Source organism: Corapipo altera, unplaced genomic scaffold (assembly GCF_003945725.1).
Source record: "Corapipo altera isolate COAL_440 unplaced genomic scaffold, ASM394572v1 22, whole genome shotgun sequence".
Classification (NCBI taxonomy): domain Eukaryota; kingdom Metazoa; phylum Chordata; class Aves; order Passeriformes; family Pipridae; genus Corapipo; species Corapipo altera.
Window position 1 is genome coordinate 3037005 of NW_020884886.1, and position 24548 is coordinate 3061552.

At 37.4% G+C, this 24548-nt stretch overlaps 1 protein-coding gene and 1 long non-coding RNA gene across 7 annotated transcripts in view; both read left to right on the forward strand.

Annotated features, from left to right (window-relative positions):
* PPP2R2C (protein phosphatase 2 regulatory subunit Bgamma) overlaps positions 1–24548 on the forward strand; it is a 191818-nt gene that overhangs the window by 8286 nt on the left and 158984 nt on the right. The gene's annotated exons all lie outside the window — the stretch shown is intronic.
* On the forward strand, positions 56–19121 carry LOC113946854. Its single transcript, XR_003527573.1, has 4 exons — positions 56–157; positions 14484–14551; positions 18787–18845; positions 18955–19121. It is a non-coding gene; the product is annotated as an uncharacterized LOC113946854 (long non-coding RNA).

The following is a 24548-nucleotide window of genomic DNA, read 5'->3' on the forward strand; positions in this document are numbered from 1 at the left end:
AGAGAGTACTTATTTTCTTTCCAGTTTATAAATGTTTGCAGAAATTGCCCAAGCTGTCTTGGAGAATGTCTGAACAGCTGAAGAACAGAAAAGTCTTTTCTACTGTGCAGATTTTTCTCTGTATGAACTTTTCAAGGCTGAAAGAAATTTCAAGCAGGTAAGGTGCTTCTGTTTCAAGAATTGCAACCGAAAAGCTTATCTTGTGCAAATATGAATTCAAAAGTCATACTGCAGGCCACATAAGTGGGAAAGCGACCAGTTTTTAATATTCTTATTAATCAATTCTTTTCTGTATAATGCAGTAAAATGCCTTTTTTTTTTTTCCCTGAGTAAAATGAGGAGAGATTCAAAGAAGAAATCAGTATCTTTTCTTTTGTGCCTTGGTACTGCTTGATGAAAAAATTCCAAAATGATTTGGAAGTATTCAGATGTTTCAACTGCCTTTCTTTCACAGTATGCTACTTGGATATATACTCCTTATTCAAAGGAATGGGCAGTAGCTCACATCTTTGCAAGTCTGTAATTACCTAAAGGTATGTGACAAAACCCCCAAATAGTGAAAGGTGCTATTTACTAGTCAGATTCTGCATCTTACCATTTCAGTTGAATTGTCAGGGTTTGGTGATCCAGAAGAGGGAGCTGCCACATAAATTAAGTTTTCTTCAAATTAACAAAATCTCCTTTAAAACCCTGCATGAAGTTGTTTGTTTGTTTGTTTGTTTTGTTTTAAGGTTGACTTCAGAGATTTCATGTGATGTCTTTTTGGTCACTCAGTTCATAGGACACCATTAGAGGCTTAGATGTTTAATTTCCCTCAGTTTTCAGCATTGGTTCAGTGTTTATCTTTAAACATTGTGTTTGAATACCGCCCTAAAATCTTTGGTTGGTATGATGAATGCAGTCCCTTTTACTGAATCTGTTGGGTCTTTTTAAACATAGATGTTTGACTAGCATGCTGTAGATGTTTAATAGATATTTTCTGTAGCACGCAGGAAAGACTTTGTGTTGGCTGGCCTTCCTCAGTGCAAGTCCATGTTAGATGGGGGTGGCTTCTGGGCCATTGTAGTATTTTTTCTGTGTAAGAGGTGGTTCTTCTGTCACAGTAAGCACATACAGCTAATAGCAAAATATATGAAAAAATGGCGAAACTAATGTGCACACTCCAATCTGCTTTTTAATGTACTCTCTCTTTTTTTTTTTTCGTCTCCTTAGCACTGCAGTGCAATTTATAGTGAGTCAATATATCATTTGTGGGCTATAAAAGTAGAAAACCATGAGGTACTTGGAGAAGGCATTAAATCGTGCTTATTAAAACTTGTGTGGATAGTGAGGAAGGAGACCAGACTTCTCTGGGCATGTTTTAAAATGCATAATTTACCTAGGTCCTGGTATTTATTGGTTGGTGGAACTCTAGATTGCTACCTGCTCTAATGATAAATCTTTCAAAGCTATCATACCTCATTATGGTCGTTTCATATTAACAACTGATGCAGTGATGTGACTTTGTTTCCTGAGGAACTACAATAGTGAGAAGCAGGTGAGTCTTTTTTTCAACTGAATAATATATTCCCTGCTTTTTGTCATTAAAAGCTAAAGCGGACTCTCAATATTAGGAGAAGAGGGAATACTGTGCTGTGCTGCTTATATGTTTGTGGGGGATCACCTTTCATGTTTTGTGCAAATTTTTAGGTGCTGGGACTTGTCCAAAGAAGGGCAATGGAGGGTCCTGGAGCACGAGTCTGATGGAGAGTGACTGAGGTGGACTTGTAGATATGTGTGACTTTTTCTTCCTCCAGGAGTTTTCAGAATAAGTAAATAAATACTGGGTTTTTTATATACTTAATATTTTGTACACGGCTATTATAGTTCAAATATATAATATTTAAAAATATTTGTGTGTTCTTAAAACTGATGACCTATTTGTATGTTTTTAGGTCTTCCATCGAATACAATTTCTTTCCAGAATGCATACATCCCCCAGATGTCCTGGCTGTGTTTATTTGCAAGCGCATTTTATAGCGGCTCATGTCACAGTGAATAGAGTTGACAGTTGGGCTGATTGCAGGAATATGCAAAATGTTAACCTCATAAATCTTTCTCCACCTACTGTATTATGTAATTTTTACAAAATATGCAGAAGTATGGTGCAAGAGACAGTTCCATTATTTTAGTTGGAACCATTTTGGTATTGCAGTTACCGATGGTGTATTCAATTCAGAGACAATTACATCTGGACACTAACAGGAGCTGTTGATTTGACATTCTATTCATACAGGGGGCACATGTCATTCAAAAGTGAGTTGTAAAACTGTTTAGCATGGTTGCATTGTTAGTGATGTGCCTTTCCACTTCACACAACTCCTATAACTAAATACCATATTTAGTAGAGTCTTGAAATCCTGAGACAAAAATAGCACGCGATTTCTTTAGGAGATACAAATTATATTAATAATCCTTTTCTTTATACTCAGAATAAACTTCTATGTTAAGACTAGACTTAAAGATGCAAAGTAGAAGTGTTATTCTTGCAAGACTTGGTGGTTTCTTGTTTAATCTGTCTTACTGATGAATTGTCATGATCTTTCAAATTTTTAATACAGACCCGTTTTCATCAATATATGGTTTTGTCTGTTGGATAACTCATATTTTTGAAGGTTCTCTGATAAGCTCTTGTGTTAGCATTGTAAACTCTGCTTTGAAGTTGATTGGTTGTTTTGGAAATACCCTGTGCTTCAGATTTTGTTTATTTGCAAGAAGCACCAACTTGCAGTCCCTCATAATGATATACAAAGTAGATAAAATAAATTTTAAAAAAGAATAATTCTTATTTTTTATGCACTACAACACAAAAAATTCAAATTGTGGTCTTTTATTCCCTTGAGATTTTTTTCATGTGGGTTTTTTGTTCCTAAACTTGGCAAGCTATTACTTTCAGTGCATGCTGTTTCCTCTATTCTAAACCAGGACATTACAGCCATGTTTCCCTTTGACTGCTTTTCCTGGGTTTCTTAGAGTTTTTTCTCCCCAAGAACATTTGCCCTAGTGGAATGTCCACCTTTCCTAAGTGGAAGCTAAAGAGACCTTGCGAGTCTGTTGAGTGTGTTTAGTGTGTAGCTGTGCATTGATGTTTCTTCACAAAGGTACCACCATGCCTCAGGAACTTTGACTTTATGTTGCTTTTTGATTTCTCCCTCTCCTTGTGCTCCTAATTAAATGAATTAATTAATTAAAAATCTCACTTAAAATGTAATACCTATGTTGACCTCTGGAAGTAGCAATTGTGCATTGAAATTTATTTAAATTTAAAAATACTGCAATATTAACTTGGTATTTCCGATATCTAATCTGATGATTTTAGAGGCATAATCGTTCAGTAATAATTCCAAAAATACACAGAGGTTAGTTAAAGGGCTTGACTTGGCTTTTCCCGATAATGTCAAAACATAAAATGTACCAGTGGAGAAACAGTTACTAGAATATTTTGTGTCAAGGAAACTGACTTCAAAGTTTGAGCTTCTTGATTCTACCGTGAAAGAAAACACCTCTGCTAGAGGACATCTCTAATAGCAGTAAGAGGCTTTCTCTCTCTCCTATGCTGAGGTGAGTCTCTGTAGCAGCTTGTGACCTAAATGTCAGACCTCAATACTCATATGGCAGAAACCGCTTTATTTTAGTGCAAGTTCATAAAGTACCCAGAGCAATGCCTGTGCTGACTGGGGCTGGGCAATACTGACTTTGACAGCCCTGTCACACTTGCAAAGATCACTTACCTACAAAGAAGCTGCAAAGCATCTGACAAAGGTGTATATAGATATTTATATATCTCCTTTTATCAAATGCCTGAAAGAAAGCATGTGTTCAAACCCTGTGGTTGCGAAGCTGAACAAATAAAGGAGGATTACAACCCCCACACTTCTAATGACCTTGTCGTGTACTATTTCTATAGGTACCCTGCCACATTTGGCTACCAGGTTTTATGTAGCTCTGTTTTATTTTTTGTGTAAACAGGGTGACAGTAATTAGAGCTCTGTACTTCTCCAGATATGGAGCTAAGTGTTGTTTCTTTGGTAAGAATAGTTAAATATGTAACCATCCACATAGGTTCCCTTTCCCTTTTTGTGGAGAAAACCAGCAAGTGCTTACCTATGTTAATGTAACATTTGAGTTCAGATGATAGCACAAGTCAAGAAATTCTAAGATATAGTTCCCACAGCAACCATAATTCACCCTTGTTGCTGTGAAAGCACAAAAGCCTGCACCAAATACCGTGCAGAATACTGCGTATATGTAAGTGTGCGAGACACAGTTGCTAGGAGAGCCATAATTTTTAATTTCTAGAGGTATTTACATTCACATTTCATATCTTTTAAGTATTTGTATTTTATTTTATTTGAACAGTGCAGTAACGAAAAACTGAGGGAAAGATGCCATTTGGATTAGTGTATCTTTTTGCTTTCGTATAATGTACAATTGATTATACTACTATCTCTACCTTTCTGTTGACTTTTCCTTTATTTTTAAGTGAGTAATATTGAATGTGAAATATAATCTGGCCTGCTTCCTTGTCTGACTCTATTTTCTCTTTGTTTACCCCTCTTCCTGAACTGCAGCTTATGAGGTCTACTTGTTTACCTACCAAGGATAAATAAACCAGATATTTATCTGCGTATAGTCATGCACCTTGTTATTGAACTGCATCCATAGCTTAAGGCTCCATTATAAAATATTCTAAAGCATATGGAATGTATTTATTTTCAATATCTCATAAGATACTTTTGGTTTCTTTGTTTACTGGCTAAGTCTGCTGGTTTGATTATGTTAGGTGTGTTTAATTATTATCATGGTGAGTGCAGAGATGGAAGTGTCCTTATTTTGAAATTATATTTTTTTATTTAGAAAAATGTAAATATTTCAATTATAGTCCAGAAAATGTTTTTTAAATAATATTTACAGGATTTCCAGAAGTTGATTGGCTGAAATATTTGTGTGATATTTCTTAGCCTTTCAGATATGGCCAGTAGAGAGAGAGAGACTATGATGTTTGAAGACTGGTATATTAAGTCCCATTCCCACGGGTGATTATTATATCTGTAGGCTGGATTGAGCATTCATGATTATTTAAGAAAAAAATTCCCTTTGACTGAGGCATATGCTAATATGTCATAATTTATTTGGAAAAAAAATCACAATGTAACTGTATCTCGCCAGTCATTTAAAATAAAAGAAAAAAGGAAATGACACAGGGTAAGGAAGGTTCATAACAAGTTTCTCCTCAGTAAACTACTAAAAAAATAATTTAGACTTCATCTAGTTTCTACCAGACTGATTTTTCTTAGCCCTCCATCACATCTTAGCCTGCTATTGAGCTCTTTTATGGACTGTCTGGGCAGAGCTGGAAGGCTGATTGGATGTGAAAATGTTCTCCTTGGGAAATCTTTGGATCCTGCCCTTCCCAGATTGTTAGGCAATCTGCTTTAGGAAACCTGTTTTGACAGTGCCTGTTATCTCTGCTTGGCAGAGTCCTATAGGGACCATCACTGCCTACCTCAAAGCCAGGGTTGGGGGAATTCACTCTGCAACCCCCTGCCTTCCCAAAGCTTTATCATTCTGTTTCATTGCTAGTATTGCTGTACATGTGTCCGAAATAAAGTTGTTAGTTCATATGAAATGCAGGTTTCCTTGTCTAAAAATTTATAATATGAAGTTTAAACTCCATCTGAAAATTAAAACATTCCCGGTGGCTCAAAAGATTAGTTAAATTCTGGCTGCCATCTGAACAAGAGTTGGTCTGGTCTTTCCACCGGGATTTTACTGTGTCTGTATTCTATGAAATGAGGAAGGGGACTGGGAATTGAGAGTCCTGGCAGTTCTTCAAGGAGCAGGTAGTGTGCTGGAGTTTGAGTAGAATCGTGGACAAAACTTGATTCATAAGGCTCAGTCCTGCTGAAACAAGGAAGTGAATACTTAGGATATAGATTTTGTGTAAGAGCTGTGTTGTGGTCATAACCTTCCATCAATATCCTGACAACATTTCTTTTTTCAGTGTATCTAACTAATATTTTGGGGCTTCCCTGAAGTGAATAGTTACAAGAGTGTTTTTGTTTTCTTCTGTCTATCCTCTTACATGTTATAGTTGTGGTGTTAGGATTTGAACTGAAATAAATAAGGGCAAACATCAGTGGAAAGTAACTACTGCATAGGGATGATTAGAGAGAACTGGAAAACAGGAAAACATTCCACTTGGAATTGTCCTATTGCTAGTAAATAGTAATACATGAAAAGACACAGGGTCTAGAAAACAGTAAGTTTACATTCATGTTCATTATGAGTTTATTAATAACCGTTGCTGGATGATTTGATGCAGTTATTTTATACAATTAATCCCTCTGTGTATAGGCCCAGGGAAGAGAAATGTACAGTTGACAGTGCTAGGGATTGCCGGTGATCTTGGAGACTTCATTTTGTTTTGAGGTGATGGGGGTCCTGTGGGAGAAAATGGCTGTATGGGAAACTGCTTTCTGTGTAGTGGTAAAAGTGCCTGGTGTTGTGAACAAGGTCATAGTTTTGACACTGCCATCGGAGGATAAAGTTGGTGTAACTCACTAGAGCAAGTATTTTGCCTCAAGCATGTATCTTTATATCCCCAGAGATCCAGATTTCCTAATGGAACCTAGGACTTTGATGAAAGTGGATGGCCATGTCACCTCACAGTTCTCAGTGGAGAAGAAAATTTCCTTGGTGGGATTAAAACCATCTGCTTGTGTCTTGGGCTGTTAGGTATGAGATAGGATTTGACTTCAATTTGTTAGTCACTGTTAGAAGACGGAGGGTTGGTATGTAGAATACAATGTCACATCTGTTAAAGATTTTTGTTGTTTCTCTTCATTTCAACATAGGTATTTTCGTCAGTTCCAATGAGCTGGGACAGATTTAATTTTTTTTTCTCATTTTTTCAGTTAATATTTTTCAGAATTTAGAGTATTTCACGTTTATTGTCAATCATTTGTTCTGTCATCCAGCCAAAATACCACAAAGGTGATTGAATTATATTTGTTAACTGTGAGAGAAGTTTTGAAGTAGAGTTGGTAGTGCTCCGTTATTGAAGACAATACACTTTATTTTGCAGGATTGTATTTCCAGTTTTCAACTTTGACCAGCTGCTAACCATTGAGGCTAACAATATTTTTTTTTCCTTGGGTTGGCCTCAGCCTGATTTTTCGCAGAAAATTATAGTAAAAACTACCAACTTAGCTTTGACCATAAGCCTCACAAGAAAATGCCTAGAATTCTTTTGAATGTTAAAAAAAGAAAAAATTCCATCAACCTTTTTTTGAAAAAACTGTAGTACGTGCATGCTTTGAAGGAGGAACTTCAATTTGACAAGGTATATACAATCAATTTGACTATATTCAAGAGTGTCTTTCACTATCCCTGTGAATACCCATTCTGCTTTGACCAATTTATAAACGTCTGAAAAATGACAGTTCAAATAATCTCATTTAAGTGGTGGAAGAAGTGGCTAGATAGGCTTTTTTTTTTTTTTAATACCTTTTCTGTCAGTTTGGCATACAGGGAATATTCCCTGATGCAGAACCAAATTGAACTTTCTCTAATTGCAATTCTGGTGTGATTTAGATCAGAGATGTTTTTTGGTATTCTCTCTTTTGAATGGGATCAGAGCTCTCTGCTGGAAAGAGGCAGAGTAAAGGAAGAACCACTGTTTGATTTGATGTAGAGCAGGAACTGGCTGTCAAGAGTACCTTGAAAAAGGATACTGGGGGAGAAGGAATGGACTGGCACTGTGGAGCTCAGGTAGAAAGAAATCAAAACCTTGAATGTGTGGAGTAGATTTGTACTGGTTGTTGTGGTTATGTGCTGGAGCTTCCTGAACAGAGACTGGAAATGGGTTGAAAGCAATGGAAGAGGCATTACTGGAAGGGGAGGAGAAACTCTGAGATCAGTCTCCTGCAGAGCCTAGAGTGCAACACAGCTTACTTGAGTACTGCATCCCCTCTGGTGCTAGAAGTCTGCATGGCATCATTGCTGACATGAGAAGTGAAGCGGTACTCAAGTAAATACGTTCTTGGTATGCACTTTTGGCCAAGTTCTTCCTTAAGAGCACAGACTGGTATGTTTTGTAGCTAATAGTGGCCTCCTTGGTTCAAGTGGCAGAGAATTTTCCAGTAGACCTTATGATTGCAAAGTTGCAGGTGATCTGTGAAGGGATTAAGTTTCCTGTCATCTGGTAGAATGTGTTTCCTTTTATAAGAACTTGGAAATTTTTATGCCTTTGAATACTTTCTAAAGAACACTTCGGAATTGCCATATCAAGTGTGCAATTGCCTGTGCAGCCTAATTTAAATGCCCAACATGTATGCATTGTAGTATAATAATTATGTGATGAGTGCTGTTTTAATTTTCACCTTCTTGAGCAGACGAATCAGAGTAGTGAAATGCAGAAGGCTGTTCTGTAGAAGCCCTGCCTGATCTATTGCAAAAATTGGAAGATGCCGTCAGCATTTTGGAGAGCTGGAATCTCTTTCCCTATAGCGAGGTTTCTGTACAAGGTGAGAAGCAGTGCACATTAAAATGTACAGTAGAACTTCTGCAGACTTCAGTAGGAGCATAAATCTGGCTTTTCATATAAATTCTTGCTGATGAGATGATGGCTGTTTTTCTACAGGGAACAGTTGTAAAGTATTGCTTGAAACCGTGAAGTAGTAGCTGCTGTCTTTGTACCCCTCTGTCAGGTGGGATTTGGGGATATAGAACATAGATACCTCTCCTTTCTGAAAATACTGAAATATCTGTTAAATCAGAGCTTTTCAAATCCTCCCAGAGGAGATTTGCTTAGGATTTTTTTTTTTAAATACATGTAGTAGATGACAAGTAATAAAATCAGAAAGGTTATTTGTTGTATTTTTATGGTTGAGTCTGTCATATCATATTTTCAGACTTGTCAGTGGACAGTCAGCACTGCCTGAAGTCTCAGAGGTCAACATCTGAACACTGTGGAATGGCTGTTTGTGCTGCTGATTGTAGAGAGGGGACTGAGGTTGCATTATGATGATTTACGTTATTCAAACGGGAATTCTGATTGCTGCAGCTCAGATGACTTAAAACATGACAGGCATGTCATGTGTTTAATTATTAGATGTGCTGATAGAAAAAGAGCTGGGGTGGCACAAATGTAACACAGCACAGCCAGTTCTCAGTGCAGGCCATGCTTGCTCTTACCAAACTGTTGTGCTGGCCCACTGGGTCCCTTTGCCAGCCTGTTCTGGTGCAGTTGCTCAGCTAATGGGAGATTTTTCTCTGTCTTTCTCAGATCAGATGCAGTGATCTGGCTTTTAGCAAAGTAACAATATGTCATGTATAGAGGGAAAATCTTACTGGTAGGTGGTGAGTATGGGGTAAAGTTTAAGATGTGTGTCCTTGAAATACTGGGAAAATACAGCAACAGATGTGCAGGATTTAAACTGGTTATTATCCCAGTGCTGTAAATATACGCAGATAATTAAAATGACATTTTTACAAAGTCTTGAGCAGCAAAGAGTTTGATCTTCTACACATATCTTTTGATACTGCATTTGGATTTTGTTCATATGTGCTGTTTAGTTTTTGTATTCCTCAGGGCATTTTTTTTCTGAATTGTATAAATATTTGTTTAGAATCTTAAGCTTTATTTTTCTTTTCTTTCTCAATCTTCTTCATTCTTCATGATGGTTAGAACTGTGCCTGTAGCTCCTTCTTTTTTCTATGTTGGCATGTAGAGGATGTTACATTTTCTCAAGTACTTCATTCTGCTCAACAGTCAACATAGTTTCTTTTCTTTATTTGAAGAGCTGTGGAAGTACAATTTCAGTGGTACAGGCTATCACAGGTCTTGTGATATGTACAGAAGATGGAAACTGCTGACCTAAGGCTGCAATTATTATACATTTCCACTGGATATAAAAATATTTAAACTTTTCTTGAATTCATGGTTTTTTGCATGAAGATAGGGTGATTAGAAATATGTATAAAGAATGCAGGTAGCACACGTTGAAAATTCATCCTGCTCTGTGAAATCCTGTCAGTCTTTGGATCCTGTTAGAGACAGAGTTTAGTTCTTGTCAAACAATGATGGCTGTTCCCAGTTCAGCTGGGCTTTGTGCACATAGACCTTCAGGGGTGAAAAGCAGCTGTGCTTTTCCACCACCCCAATCACCTCCAGCAGCTCAGTATGATTCAAATTCCTGATGGAATCATGTGCAGAGAAGTCTAGTATAATTGTAACTTTAATGAGCACTATTCTGACATTATTTAAAATTTTTCTCTCAGCACAGTACTGTGTAAATATACAGACTAGATTTTATGCAAAGACTTGAGGCTTAAGTCTCCAAACATTTCTGAGTGCACTGGATTTCAAGGGCAATTGTCTGCTTTCACTATTATAGTATTTTAAATATCAGGAGCAACCTTTAATAGGTAAAAAAAAATAACTGGTTTTAAAAAGAAATAACATAGCCCTTTGTTATTTTGAAATAACAAATTTTTACAACTTTTTCTATATATACTCTGCACCTCTGCACCTGTACTATGTTTTGTTTGTTTAAAGAAGTGGCATTCACCTTCAAGTGGCATTCTTGATTTTACGCTAGATAAAAGGAAGTGTTTGCCTTTCTTGCTGGTAAGAAGAAGAAGAAGAATGTGAACTCTTTGTTCCTTAGGGAAAACTTGAGCCATGTCTATCCTGAAGAGTCCTTTAGGTCTGCTTATTTGTTGTGCTCACTGTGCCTTGCCTCGGTGCTGAAATGTCTGACAGAATCATCAGAGATCAGGCAGATGAAGATGTCAACAAAAACTCCAGCTCTTTGTGGTTCTGTACATTTGTTGACATATAAAAAGCAAAATAGTTTCTCTCTCAGGGCTAGCAGTCTTTATAGCAATAATTATAATTCTCTCTGTAAGCATTATCCAAGTCTTAGATTAATTTGTAAAATGGTTTTTGTTACTCTTTTCCAGTCCTTTTATATAGTATAGTAATCTTCTGTGGATAAACATGTCACAGAATATATATTAATTGTACAGTCTGGGGTTTTTTTCCTCTTAGTTCTGTCATTTGTTGCTTGACTAGACATGCAGTATTTTACTGCATTGATTGCAGTTTTTCCATAGGGATATTCATAGGTAAAATTTAGAAAAGATGTTGTAATTGTAGATCAGATGTAGAGTATGAGAAACATAGATGCAGATGTTACAGTTTTGTTTGTGTGTAATTTAGATTTCATATATACACTTTAGTACCTAGGGGAGATGGGTATAAAATTAAAGAGTTGGAAACATTGTACTGAGTGTAATTGCACATTGTCACTACTTGGAAGTTAATGTTTTTTTAGACAAGTTTGAAAAAACAGCGTGAAATTCATCGTAACTCTCTCTTGAAGGGGGGAGGCATTGAATAACTTTCAGGAAAATAAAAAAAAAAATCAAACCCACACTGTTGTTGCCATTCTGTGCCAGAGAAAGTACACAGTTAGGAAGTATTCTGGTTCTTCTGTATAAAGTGTTGCTGACATTTTTAGGGTATGTGCAGTGAGTGACCTTTGATAAATTATAAACTATAGCTGGACTATTTTCATGAAAGTTGATGCACCTTTGATCTATTTGATCTCTAATACTAAGATGCTATTAAGATAATTAAAAATACTTAATATTTGAAATATTTATTCTTTTTGTTTTGTGATTCCATGTATGAAAGCTTTTGTTGTCAAAAGTTGTCTCTTGTTGCTTTGATGTCACAGCACTTAGCATTCAGAGAGACACTGATGATCAGAAAACGGAGGTGACTTTAACAATTTAGTCTGGCCTGTTTCGTAACACAAGCTGTGGATTTCCTCACAGTGATTGCAGCATTAGATGAGCAATTTTCAACAGAGCTAGGGAATAATTATCTTTCTATGAAGATGGCTTTTAGACTCCAAACGCCTTTTTTCATTCTACTTTCAGTAGGAAATAGGGATCTTAATTTTCTGAGGAGGCCTCTGTGGGGAACAGTAGTCCTCATGCAAGTTTTAAGTACCCTAATGAGCAAACTGTCGTTGGCTTTATTGGGAATTTACTTGAGTAAAAATGGAAAGGATTTGGCTCATTAACTTTCAAATGCCTAGATGTATAGACGTCATTTTACTTTATTAAGATGCTTTATGATATTTCACTTGACTTTTATCCTTTCTTTATATTCTGTATATATCTGTTCAGTGTAATTGCACATCCTGTATGGTTAACTGAGCCTGATATAACACCTGTTGCTCACATTCAGTGGCCTTTATTTGAATGAACAGTTTTCATCCATAAAAGGAAAAATCCAGTTCTGTGCTTTGTAAATTAAGGATACTACGGCATTTTGAAATCCCTTCTTAAAAATTTCTTCTGCTGTAGTACCAAGTGGTATAGTGTGTAACTAGTGCTGGACAGACCCCATATGCCACACTCTGTTCTACTTATTGCACACCACATCTTTGTGGACACAGCCTGGCTGCATTATGGTTGCCTGCTCTTCTTCGTCCCATTGCTCTTTTGTTATGTGCTTAAAAAGTTAAATATGTAACTCAAACAACTGTGTTGTGACCGTGAAGTTTATTTTAAATGTCGTTCTAGTAAAACCTAAAAAAATGTTTTTTAGTTCCACAGGACTTGAGTTGAAGTTTGGAACACATGTTGAAGACTGGGGAAAATTTCATGTGATTTTTGAATACGTTTGAGGCCAATTTGTAAAATAAGCTAGGTTGTAGATCGTACATGTTTATTTGGAAATTATGTCTGATCTTGATGAATAAATTAAGGAGCTGCAAATCATCATTTTCCAAGAAAAGGCCAAACAACCCTGGTGCCTCTGCCAGATATCTCTGATTATCAGCTGCAATCATCATGTCTTTGCTAGGAAGGTCATAAAACTCCTTTTTTTTTTTTTTTTCAAGCTTTTGCCCACAGCCTGTTAGTCTTGATTTATTTATTTTTTCTCTTATAAATGAACTTCAGACATTAAATGAAAGAGAGATTTAGTTACTGTGCAGTGAAGCCCTTTGCACTTGCCTTAGAGCAACTTACTAAGGTATGGGGGGTTCTTATTTCATGGAAAATGCCTTTACCAACCAGCCTCATCTCTACTGCAGAAACCTATCACCTCTGGTTCCAATTCCATGCATTAATATAAAAATCTGAGAAATACCACATGAATGCAACATCTGTCAGGATTTATCAAAATCTTACTAGTCTAGCTGATATTAAAGCCACATGATGATTTTGGACTTGCCCGTAGTGGGCCAATCGGGCATTAGGAGAGAGCTGTGCTGTTTTCCTCATACTGACCACTTCAAGGCATTAGATATTAATCATCAGACTCCTAAATGATTGATTTCAAAATTAACAGCTTAAAGGATGTGTGCTTAGAGAAGCCCAAAGCTTCCTGTTGTGTTTCTATAACTATTTGGTGGTTTGTATTTAGAGCTTACAGTTCTGTATTTGAATTTTAGAATCTGAGAATCAAGATGTTCGTAAAGTAGCGTTGACTGCATTTTCCTGGCCTAATCCATCGGTGCTGAGATAACTGAATCGTGTGCTTAAATTAGCTGTTCTAAAACAAGAAAAAAAAGCCTTGTACAATCTGACAGGATTCATATTGCTCTTTCTTAACTGTGTTAAAAGGAGAAATTATACTAACCTGTTTTTTATAGTTCAGTCTAGCTACTTTATGTTTCTACTCAGAAACTAATGAATAAATCATGTGTTACATATGTGTTAATCTAACCAGATCCTCAAGGAAGAATAAGTAGAGCAGCTGTTATTTTTACAGCTGTAGCTCATAATTTGAGTGCTCTCCATTTAGCTAAGTATTCAAATGCTGTCTATTTAAATATAGTGCAGGATGTAGACTTCTAATAAGTGTATTGATACAATACATCAAACCTCTTTGCTTTTTCTGAAGCCCTAATTTTATGTCAGACACTAGCTGTTAAACTAGTTTAAAGCTAACTTGTACCATGATTCCTTTGGAGAGAGCTTATGTCTTAAAATGTTTTTGCAATGCCTAGCCTAGTTAAGTTGTCAAGTTGAAGCTGTAAGTTTCTCTCTCAGAACAAGTATTAAATAAAAATGTTAAACTGTGGTTTATGTGAAGATCTCCAGTCCAAGGATGTGGCTTCACTGAATTCTCAAGACCTTTGTTCACTGGGGTGAATCTCTAGTTGTTAAAGAATTGACCTCATAGATATTAGATATTATATAGATATTAAGTTATTCTCATAAGCCACCAGCGTGCCTGTAGCAAATGTGGATAGTGCCTTCCCAAATCTTCGTTCGCGAAGCCCAGCCATGATTCTCCACAAGTCATGGATAAGTTTATATAGTAGAGCACTTGCTTTGCATTAGAAAATAGTTGTGTTGATAATTTCTTTCACATAAAGATTTTGGTGTTCTGGCTAGGCTTTTTTTGTTTCAAGGTTTAGATGGAGACCCTGCTAATGGCTATTTATGAAGAAAATGAAATAATCTATGTATACCACATATGGTAAGTACTTACTGTTTTATTCAGATTATTTAATTAAAATTTAATTAAAATATTGCTGTTATTTTTTGTTTGATATTTCATTTATCACAAATGAAATTTGTTGTAAATTATGTATGAAAACTCACTTTCTAGCTGTGTCCTCTCACAGATACTGCTTTTTTAGTACATTCAAGGTTTTAAAGGAACTATCAGCAGCTCTTCATAGTAGAGATAAAATGCTTCTGTGTATTGGAACAGAAAAGAACACATCTAGAAACAATTATGGCAAAGTAAAAATTTTTTCTTAAGTCAAAGGAGAGAAAAAATCCGTTATCCCAGAGATGAAGTGGCCTGACATATTAGGACACTAGGGAGATTTCTGTTTCAGTTTGGCAGCTGGTGGCATTAGAGTTGTAGTTCTGTTAAATAGTCAAAGAAAGGCTGGTAGCTATAAATAAAATCTTATTTGCTAGCAAATAGTTACTGAAGTACAAATGTTCTTTTTAATGTGTTTATTGGGTACTCCTCTGTTCAATTGTATATGTCATTTAAATATAATCAGCAGTCATTCTGTGGGAACTCTTTAGGTAATCAGAATGAAATATTGCTTGGAAAGGTGAGGATTTAGAACTAGGAAAGAGGGAGAAGGCCCTAAAATTTCCTATGGCTTCTGGTAATCAAACAGGTAGCATGAGCAATTTGTTGATGAGTGATGCCCTAAATAACTTTATGCCCAATTAGGTATCACCTTATCAACAAAGGGAGGAGCTGTAGTTGGTTTCAGAGGGTTGGTACTGCACTCTGAATATCTGTAGAAGATACTTCTGTGTTGGGCCTGTGAGTCCATAGCCCCCAAAGAACTTCACTGCTGATAGGATTCTGCCTGGGACTTGCAGTGTAGCACCATAAAATCAGCTTTGTTGGCTGCAAACGCTGTGTTCCGCCTGGTTCACTGGGCTGGGGGATGCTGCCATTATCAGCTGCGCTGTGGATGAGAGGGGTGATCGGAATGTGATCTTCCCTTTGCTGTTCTATCTCACACTGTGCACACAATAATGTCCTCTCATATCCTGGCTACCTGTAAAGTAGTTATTAAGAACAGATGTGCCCGTTGCTGGAAGTCTTAGATTTTTTCTAGTTAGTTATGGGGGAAAAAAATCTGTTGTTTTGCATAGCTGTGGAGCTGTGCTTCAGTCCTTTGGAGTGGTGACAGTTTCTGTGCCCTTCAGTGACCGTGGAGCCCTTGGCTGCTTCTTGGCTGCCCACTTTGTTTGATTGAGCCTTGTTTGATTGAACTGCTGTACCGAGAGCCTCATGGCTTATAAACATCAAAACATGTGAAGTCTAGTTCAATGGATGAGAAAAATGAAGCTTGTTGAAAATGTGCCAGTTTCTCCCTGTGTCTGAATTGGTCCCTGATTAGATCTTTGAGGTTATGAAGCCTTCCTTGTTCCACCTGGGGACTCTAAACCAAGGTACCATGTAAGAAGGTTTCTGCATCAGCTCTTGCCTCTGTCATACAGATTGGACCTTGTAGCTGTTACTTAGGTGCTCTAAAGCTATTTGGCCGTACTGGGGAGCAGGATTAGGATAACAGGATGAGACTCCTGTATTCTCATTTTGCCTCTGATTTATTGCTATGCTATGGTCAGAAATGTATTTTGCTGCAGCCATGGTTACATTCCTACAAGCTATATTTCTGGTGGGGTTTGAATTTCTTTGATTTCAGTGGGAATTAAAGTGTAATGAGATTTTATTTTTTTTTTTTTTAAAGCACTTGAAAGACCTATTACTGTCTTATTGGCACCAAAGTTCAAAAACATAACAAAACTATTAAAAATGGTATCTCTTAGTGTTAGTAACTTCATCAGAAGTTACTGTTCTTTTGGTGTGATTGTAGGAAGTGATTTTCATTATTCCACAATATGCCTTGGCAGTTTACAGTGTTTACTGTACCACTGTGTTTGTAGTGTTCCATGGTAAAGTCCAGTGGAACCTGGGACCTTAAGAATCCATCAGCCTGATGAATGCTGAGGTTCACAGAGGTTCACTAGCACAAGGTTTTCAATGAAGACTTGGTTTGTGGGTCAGAGGATAGAAGGTTGATTCCTTTTGTTTTGCTTTGAGGGGAAAAAGGTCTGTTTTTAACCAGATTTGGATGCAGGTTTCTGTAGGACTGCTATTCACAGCTACCTCAGAGTTTGTATGATGTTCATAAAATCAGAAATCTCATCTTTATTTGGAATATCGAGTTAGTTTGACTTTCTGGAAGCAGATGTTTTCACTATTGTCTGTGTTTTATTTCCTCACAGAAATCATGATGTGTGTTTGTTTGCTTTTATTCATTTAGTCCAGTGTGAGATTTTAAAAACAAATGTTTCTTTAGGAAACTGAAAATATAGCAATAACTATATAACAGTGTTAAAAACTTTATCCAGCTTAGTAACTTAGAAAAATACAAAGTAGTGGGAAATATAAAATCAAACTCTAAATCCAAATGGAAAATAAGTTTCATCTCCAAAACAGTTTCTTCTTTTTAGAATTTAATTCTGAGCTATAGCAGATATATATCTTGCTTTGAAGGTAAAAAGAAGATTATGTAATCATTTAGATTAGAAAAGACCCCTTAGATCATAGAGTCTAACCATTTAGACTTCCAAGTCCACTGTTAAACCATGTCCCAAAGCACCACATCTACATGTCTTTTAAATTCCTCCAGGGATGGTGACTCAACCACTTCCCTGGGCAGACTTTTCCAGTCCTTGATAACCCTTTCAGGGAAGAAATTTTTCCTAATATAATCCAGTATTACTGATTTTCTTGCTCCTATGTTCTCCAATTTGTAGAAGTAGTATAGGAGTTTTTGCAGGATTTTGACTGTTTAATTGAGAGTTTAAATTTTCTTTATATAGATTTAAATAATAATCAGGAGAATACCAGGTCAATACCATACTCAATAGACAAGGCTTATGATTTCGTTAATATTTATAAGTTAATACTGTACTCAATAAGAAATGCCTTCATAATTGGACTGTAGGAAGATTAAGTAACTAAATATGAAAGGGTAATTTTAGAAAGTATCTGTCAAGCTAAAGGAACAGTGTTGTCAGCTGTGGTGCTCACCATTCTGTTCAAGATGTGTGAAACAACTGTTGCAGGACTATTTTGGGGAAAGGGATGAGGCCTCTTTCAAGGTTTAATTTAGGTAAGAACAGAGACAACTAAGTATATTGTAGATAAGTTCTTATACATGTGATATCTTGGCAACCATGGGAAGTTAAGATAATTTCAGGTAATCTCATCTTTTCATGTAGCATGAGAATATTTTATGATTTCTCACTTAAAAAAGAAAAAAGGCAGAATTGTTATTTTTCCCTCTAAACACAATAAAAGCACCTTTTATTCTTAAAAAGATTTTACTTGTTTTTCCTTATATAAAGAATACCTACATTTTCCAGTCGCAGACAACTGTGTAAGTCTTGAAAACAGTTTCTCTTGAAACCAGGGGAGAGAGTAAGAGAGCAAATATCACCTGATGTTACAAAGGATTTAAAAAAGACACTATAAAGTAGTGTTTCAGATGCTTTGATGGGGAGGGTACAAGATGACCTCAGCAGATTAAAGGAACAGTGCTTTCCACCTCATTTTGCCAGATCTTTCTGGCTGTAGCTCTAGCTTGCTTGATTGTCCTTTACAGCACCAACACAGGGCACTAAGCAATTCAACAGGATAAAATTATCAGAGTTTATGAGCAGTTAAAGTCTACTGGAAACATGTTTCTTCAGTCTTGCCGTGATTGATGAGACAATCTGGGTATCTCTGGTTGTAATGTACAGAGAATAACAAACTGAAAACTGTTTCAAAATGACTTGTTCACACTGATACACAGTTGTAATTGGAGCAAGTAAACTGCGTGTTTCAAATAGCCCAAGAATATTTCTTTAAAGGGTATGTCTAGCTTCAAGTATGGAGAGTCAGTATAAAACAGACAGGGAGTACACTGGGATTACAAGATAAATCCTTTATTGTACTTCAGTATCTTTGGTTATTTGACTTTCTGGTTTAGTCTCAGGAAGGGTGGTTTGAAGGGATATTCACATTACACAGTCAGCCTCTCACATGAAGCATGCTGGTATGTGCAGCAGCTTTTTGTGTAAAGATTGAGACAAAAAAGACGTTGAGTCTTTTCTTGCTGTCTGTCACTGAGTTCTCTCCCCTGTCTGTCACCCACACATTTTCTGAACTTCCTTTTACAGCTGTCATGCTCATGGCTTCCCTACATTCCCAAAATGTTCTTCCCTAGGCCTGTCTTCAGGTGAGTTCTGGCCTCTCTGATTTTGTCCTGAAGTTTCTGAACAGTTCTTTTGTACTGTCTTTTTTTGCCTGTCCTGGTTTTCATCTCCCTTTTTCTTTCTAAATTTTAGCTCATCAAAAAGCTTCTTCCTAAGCCAAGTGAGCCTCCTGCTGAAACTCCTAGTGTTTACATAGGGCCTTCTTCCTGCCTGAATTCTCAAACATCAAGAAGCTCTCCGGGGAACGCTTCGACCTTATGCCTGTTCCCCTGGGATTTTACCCTGCTGTTCTCTTTAATAAACGTAAATCTGCACTTGCAAAATCCCTCCTCACTCTGCTGATTACCTTTCCAGCCTTTCTCCATGTCCTCAGCTCAGTCATCTTGAGGTCACTACAACCCAGGCCACTGGACAAGGACCACCAGCCAGTTCATGCCTGTTTGTGAGCAGCAGCAGTGTTACTGCTGGTGAGCCCCTTCAGTGGCTGTGTTAGGAAATGGTCACCAATGCAGTGCCATAACTTGCATTGCCAGTCTAGTGCTGTGCTGTCCTCTCAGCAGATGTCCAGGTTCCTTGATCAGGAAGTCTGTAGGACACCCCTGCCCGCAGCAGTAAAAGGTTTTACTCTCTTGCCTCAGGGCTTTGGTCTCTGTTTCCTAAAAAATCCCCAAAACAGTTTAAAGCCACCTCACTGGATTTAGCCTGTTTGCAAAGATGTTCTTCCTGGTCCAGATCAGGTGGGTTCTGCCTCTCCCCAACAGTGGTTTCTCTCATCAGACAAGATGCTGTGATTTAGGAAACCAAATCCTTGCTGGTGACACTGGCTCTGAATGGTGCAGGTGGCCTATGGATGTATTTGCTGCTACTTGTGTCTCATTAAATGTAAAACAGCACGGGGACATCAGAGATTTGGGTACATGGTGCTGGACTGAAACCTGCAGGGAGAGCAGAGTCCTGTAGGAGAAAAGAGTCATTTTAGCCTGCTTTGGGTTTGTTTTCATTTTCCTCAGTTGTGCTATTTTGAGGAGACACTGCTTGTAGTATCTAAACTAGTTTGTTTGTCTCTGCAGAGCATTCTGCTGTGAGTAGAATATGCCTTTAGTCAGATCTTCTGCAGAAAGGAGACCAGTTTATTATCTGTATACATCTTCTATCTGATTTCCTTTTCTGAGTTTGGCCTGCGGGACTGAATCTCAGGCTCTTCCTGTCTCTTTGATAGTTATGAGTATCATCTGGCTGTGTTTTCTGGGAAATTACAGGTTTTCTTTTAGGACTGCTGCCAGGCTGTAGCATGCAGAGACTGCATGTTTCTCTGTCAGAAGTGGAAAGCCCTGTTTACATTCAACACTTTACTCAGCAATAGTAACTGGAATGGAATATCATTCGAATGAGTTCAGAGGATAAATTTCTGGAGAATTTACCTTGTTGCTTCTGTGTGGTGCCTAGCACATAAGGCTCTCACCTATCACAGGAGTCTCTAGGCACTGGTAAAGTACCAGTGCTAAAAGTCACCATTACTCAGGATGGATTTTAGGTGTTCTGGCTTTTACTTTACTTGCTGGAGTGCTCAGCAGTGTCCTAGAGGCCTCTTGAAGCCTTTCAGAACCTCCCCTGTGTAAGATAGTGCAGATTCTAGAATTAGAGGATGGATGGCTTTTGGGCTGAGATCTAAAAATGTTTTCCTGGTTATGACTTGAAAGTTCAGCCTGGCTGCTTTAAATATTTTATAACAACATACAATCCAGTAAAATTATTTGATAGCTTGGCAATGTGGTAGATTCAGCCTGCACTGTTATGAAGATGAGAAAACCTGCACCAGTAAGACGGTGATCAAATTATCCTTATCTACTTGAAACATGTTCCCTCACAGGTGGAAAATATCATAAATTCTTAACTTGTGTTGAAGATTGCTTGCATAATCTATTATTGTCTGTATGAAAAGCTTTTTGAAACTACTTGCAAGGCAATATATTAATTCATAATACTTATAGGACTACCAACTAATAGCTTCATGACCTTGAGGCTGAAGATAGAAAAATGATATTTTACAATAACAGATTTTTTATTTATTAATATGAAAATAAAATGGTTTGCAGAATTTATGGATAAAAGAAGTTGACACAGGAATTTAAAAATGTGAGATGATATTTTAGCAGACATACTTGGTTTCAAAAAATAGCATGACTAAAGAAGATAGGGTCGGCCACAGTTCCTTAAAAAGAGAAAAAAAAAAAAAGAAAAAAGTCTTTGAATCAGTGTTGCTGAGGATGAGTTTTGGTTTTGGAAAATGGAGCTAAATGTGATCTTAGGGCACAAATTAGAAAAAATGAGGGAATCTCCAGCAAGTAGCTTCAGTAGAACTGGATGACTGAGCTGACACAGAGATCATAAAAATGAATCTGAACATAGCTAATCTGAGTCAGTTTTAACGGCAAAACAACAACAAAAATATTTTGTAGTTGGGAAGCGGATGATGGATGGTTTGTTTCTTCAGGTAACTGGGTGATGGAAAAGCAACTTGTTAGCAAGATTAAATGTAAGAGTGATGTAAAGACACTGGAAGCTGAAGGGACGCATTAACCTGCTGCCCTGCCCAGTCTGGTTTACTTGGCTACAAATTGTGTGATGTGTTCAGGAGGTCAGGCCAATCTCTCAAACTCTTCAGTCTGTATTTTTCTTCCACTGATCTTTATAGAATCAAAAGAATAACTATGGTAAGTAGACACAGCACAGTTAGCCATGATTAGCCACATTTTCTAGTGTCTTGTGGCCTTTTTGGAAACTTCTGAGATGGATGCCTTCTGCTGGTTACAGATATTAGGTATGTCTAGTCCACCTAGTTTTCAGAGTTCTTTTGTTCAAGATTTTTAAAGCTATAATTAGACTTTTTATTTTTGTGTGAGAGGTTAGTTTTAAATATCTGGGGAAAAAAATTCAAACCAAACCAAAACGTGAGCGCTGCTGTGAGTGAGCTGCAATCCCTGGCTGAAAACACTGAATTCAGAGCTCAGAGGAATGCTGACTGGCTACTGTATTGCTTATTAGAAAACTTGGTGTTTTCAAAAGCTTGACAGTACAAAACTAAAATGAGCAAGGCAGTGTTGGATAGAAAACTTCAATTAAAAGGAAATCACCGAGAGTTGTTCATAGATATCTTTTTTTTCTGGAGAAGGGGTCATGCAAGGTGCGTTTTCTGGGGGCATAATAGACCACTTTCTCCTACAGCAGTAAAGTTTTTGCCAATTACTCTATCTGTAATCTTCCTTTTATTATGGAAAATTAATTAGAAGGTTCTGGAGGAAATGGGGCCTAACAGGGGTCTTTATTTTTTATGGCCTATTTAGCTTTGAAAGCACAAATTAAAGTATTTTCCTAATATTTATAATGAAATCTGTCCTCTCATTCTCCTGTCTTGGTGATTACAAAACAAAAGCCTAGACTGCAAGGCTTCAGCCTGTATAATGGAACAAACAGCAGCTATGGATTTACTGTGCTGGCTGAAACAGAAGCATGAAGAATTTAACCAAGGCAACGGAGTCACAAAAAGTCTTTTTAAAACAAAAATGTTTGTGTGCACCCTGTTTGGAAGCTGCCAGCAATATAAAACAGTGAGAGCTAACTAATATGATAGCATCTGGCTTCACCTATTGTGTTGAATGGAGATACAATTGGAAAAATGAAATATTCTTCTGTAATTAGGTTAAGCTTGCAAGGAATAGAGCTCTTAAATATTCTGAAGTTATTTTAAATAACTGAAATAGCACGTATTTTCATCCTTTTGCTTCAAATGCAGTTGTCTGTTTGAAGAAGTTTACCAAACCATTAGCAACATGGTTTCAGTCTTACTACCCTGCACAGGTAAGATGTCTTTCTGTTTTCATCTGACACGGCACCTCCCTCGCAGCTCGAGAACTTGCTACGAGGCGGTATATCACAGATTGAGAACCAGAGAGCAGATGGAACACAGAATGCCTGGACAGTTTTTTTATGAGAAGATCAGAAATTATGACTTTATAATCTTCCCTCTTACTGTTTTGGAGAGAAGCCATGTTTACTGCTTTTACAGTAAGCATTAGCATAGCAATTTATGCCATCAGCTGTAACAAGTAGGGCTGGTGGGAGAGGAGGTAAGTAGTGAGATTGCAAAAGACAACCCTGAACCTGAAGAGCTGAGAATACTGATCGGAAATAAATGCTAGTTATTCAGCCTGTGCAATGAATTGTGAGTATCTAATGGTGAGTCCAGGCTGATGAGAAGTGAAACCATTTCCAATTCTGTACTTCTTTTACCAACACCTGCAGACAAACTGAAACAGGAGGCCTCTGTGTTTGACATGTTCTTTGCAGAGAGCATTAAAGGAAATTGGAGGTTTTTCTGCAAAAACACTTTATTGCTGCTGTGAACTTAACTTTAGCTTCAGCCTCCTGGAGTCAAATTAAGAAGTGATTAATTTTTTTTCCAATTGTGACATTTTTACACTTGTAGACCAATGTTTGCATTGGGTCAAATGTATATTATTTTTCTTTATCTGTGTGAGCTTTTTAATTTTTTTTTTTTTTTAGTAGTTTGTAATTCATGTCCTTTACATCTCCATTGTCTCTTTTGTCTGCGAGGGTTCACCTCAGATAACGTACTTCAGTTAAGGCTTCCTGCAGGAGATTGCAACTGTCTGTTGCCATTCTGCCTACCTCAACTTGTGGGCTACAGTGGGGGAAATGATTCTGGAAAATGACTTGTCCTGAGTATAATCTGAGAACAGATTGAGTTTAACATTTTGCCTGGAGAAGCTCTGGGTCTCCAATCTCTGAAAGCGTTCAAGGGCAGGTTGGATGGGGCTTTAAGAACCTCGTCTAGTGGAAGATGTCCCTGCCCTTGGTGGGGGTTGGAACTAGATGATTTTTAAAGGCCTCTTCCAATCCAAACCATTGTATGAATCAGAAGACATGGTAATGACCATGTGAAGGCTTTTTGGACTCCTCAACTCTCCCACATCCCCCGGTTGTTTTGTGAATTGCAGCAAATTTCTGCAAAGGGCTCTATTATAATAAAGTACAAAGCTAGCTCCAAAGTGGCTCTGAAGACTTACCATCCTATTTGCATTAATAGCTGTAAGGATCATGATTTTCAACAGTGGGTCTCCTTGTCTGATAGTAATTCAAGAATTTCCTTGTTAGGATTCATGACAAGCTTTAACAAGCATGTTTGATTGTCAGCTTGTACGTGATAGTGAAGAGAAGAAAACAAGCATAACAGTGAGTACTAGACAGCACTATACTGCAAGGCAAATTACTGTAATATGAAAAAATACAGACTAACATGGATGTGAGAAACAAACAGAAGTATCTGAACTGGGAGAACAGAGCTGGGGTGAATGCATTTTCAGCATGATCCCATTAGATCTTTTCAGCTAGAGCCGATGGATTAAAACAGCATAGTGTCCCTCAGCTGACATGGCTAGGTACATGGATATGTCTCTGGAGGTTTGTACCCTTTGCATGCCTAGTCAGTCTGCTCACCCTTTTAGTCTCTGGCTTTTCTGCTGTTGATGGGTTAAGAGATGCCCTCTCTTGTGATGGTTTGTGTGTGATGTATGAACTGGTTCAGTCAACAGCTGATCTGAGTTTGTGAATTCATTTTCTACTGTTTATGTAATAGTCAGCTCTCTGATTTTCAATAGTCAGGTCCAGATCTAGATCTCAATGTCTCCATATTCCTTTATGAATGC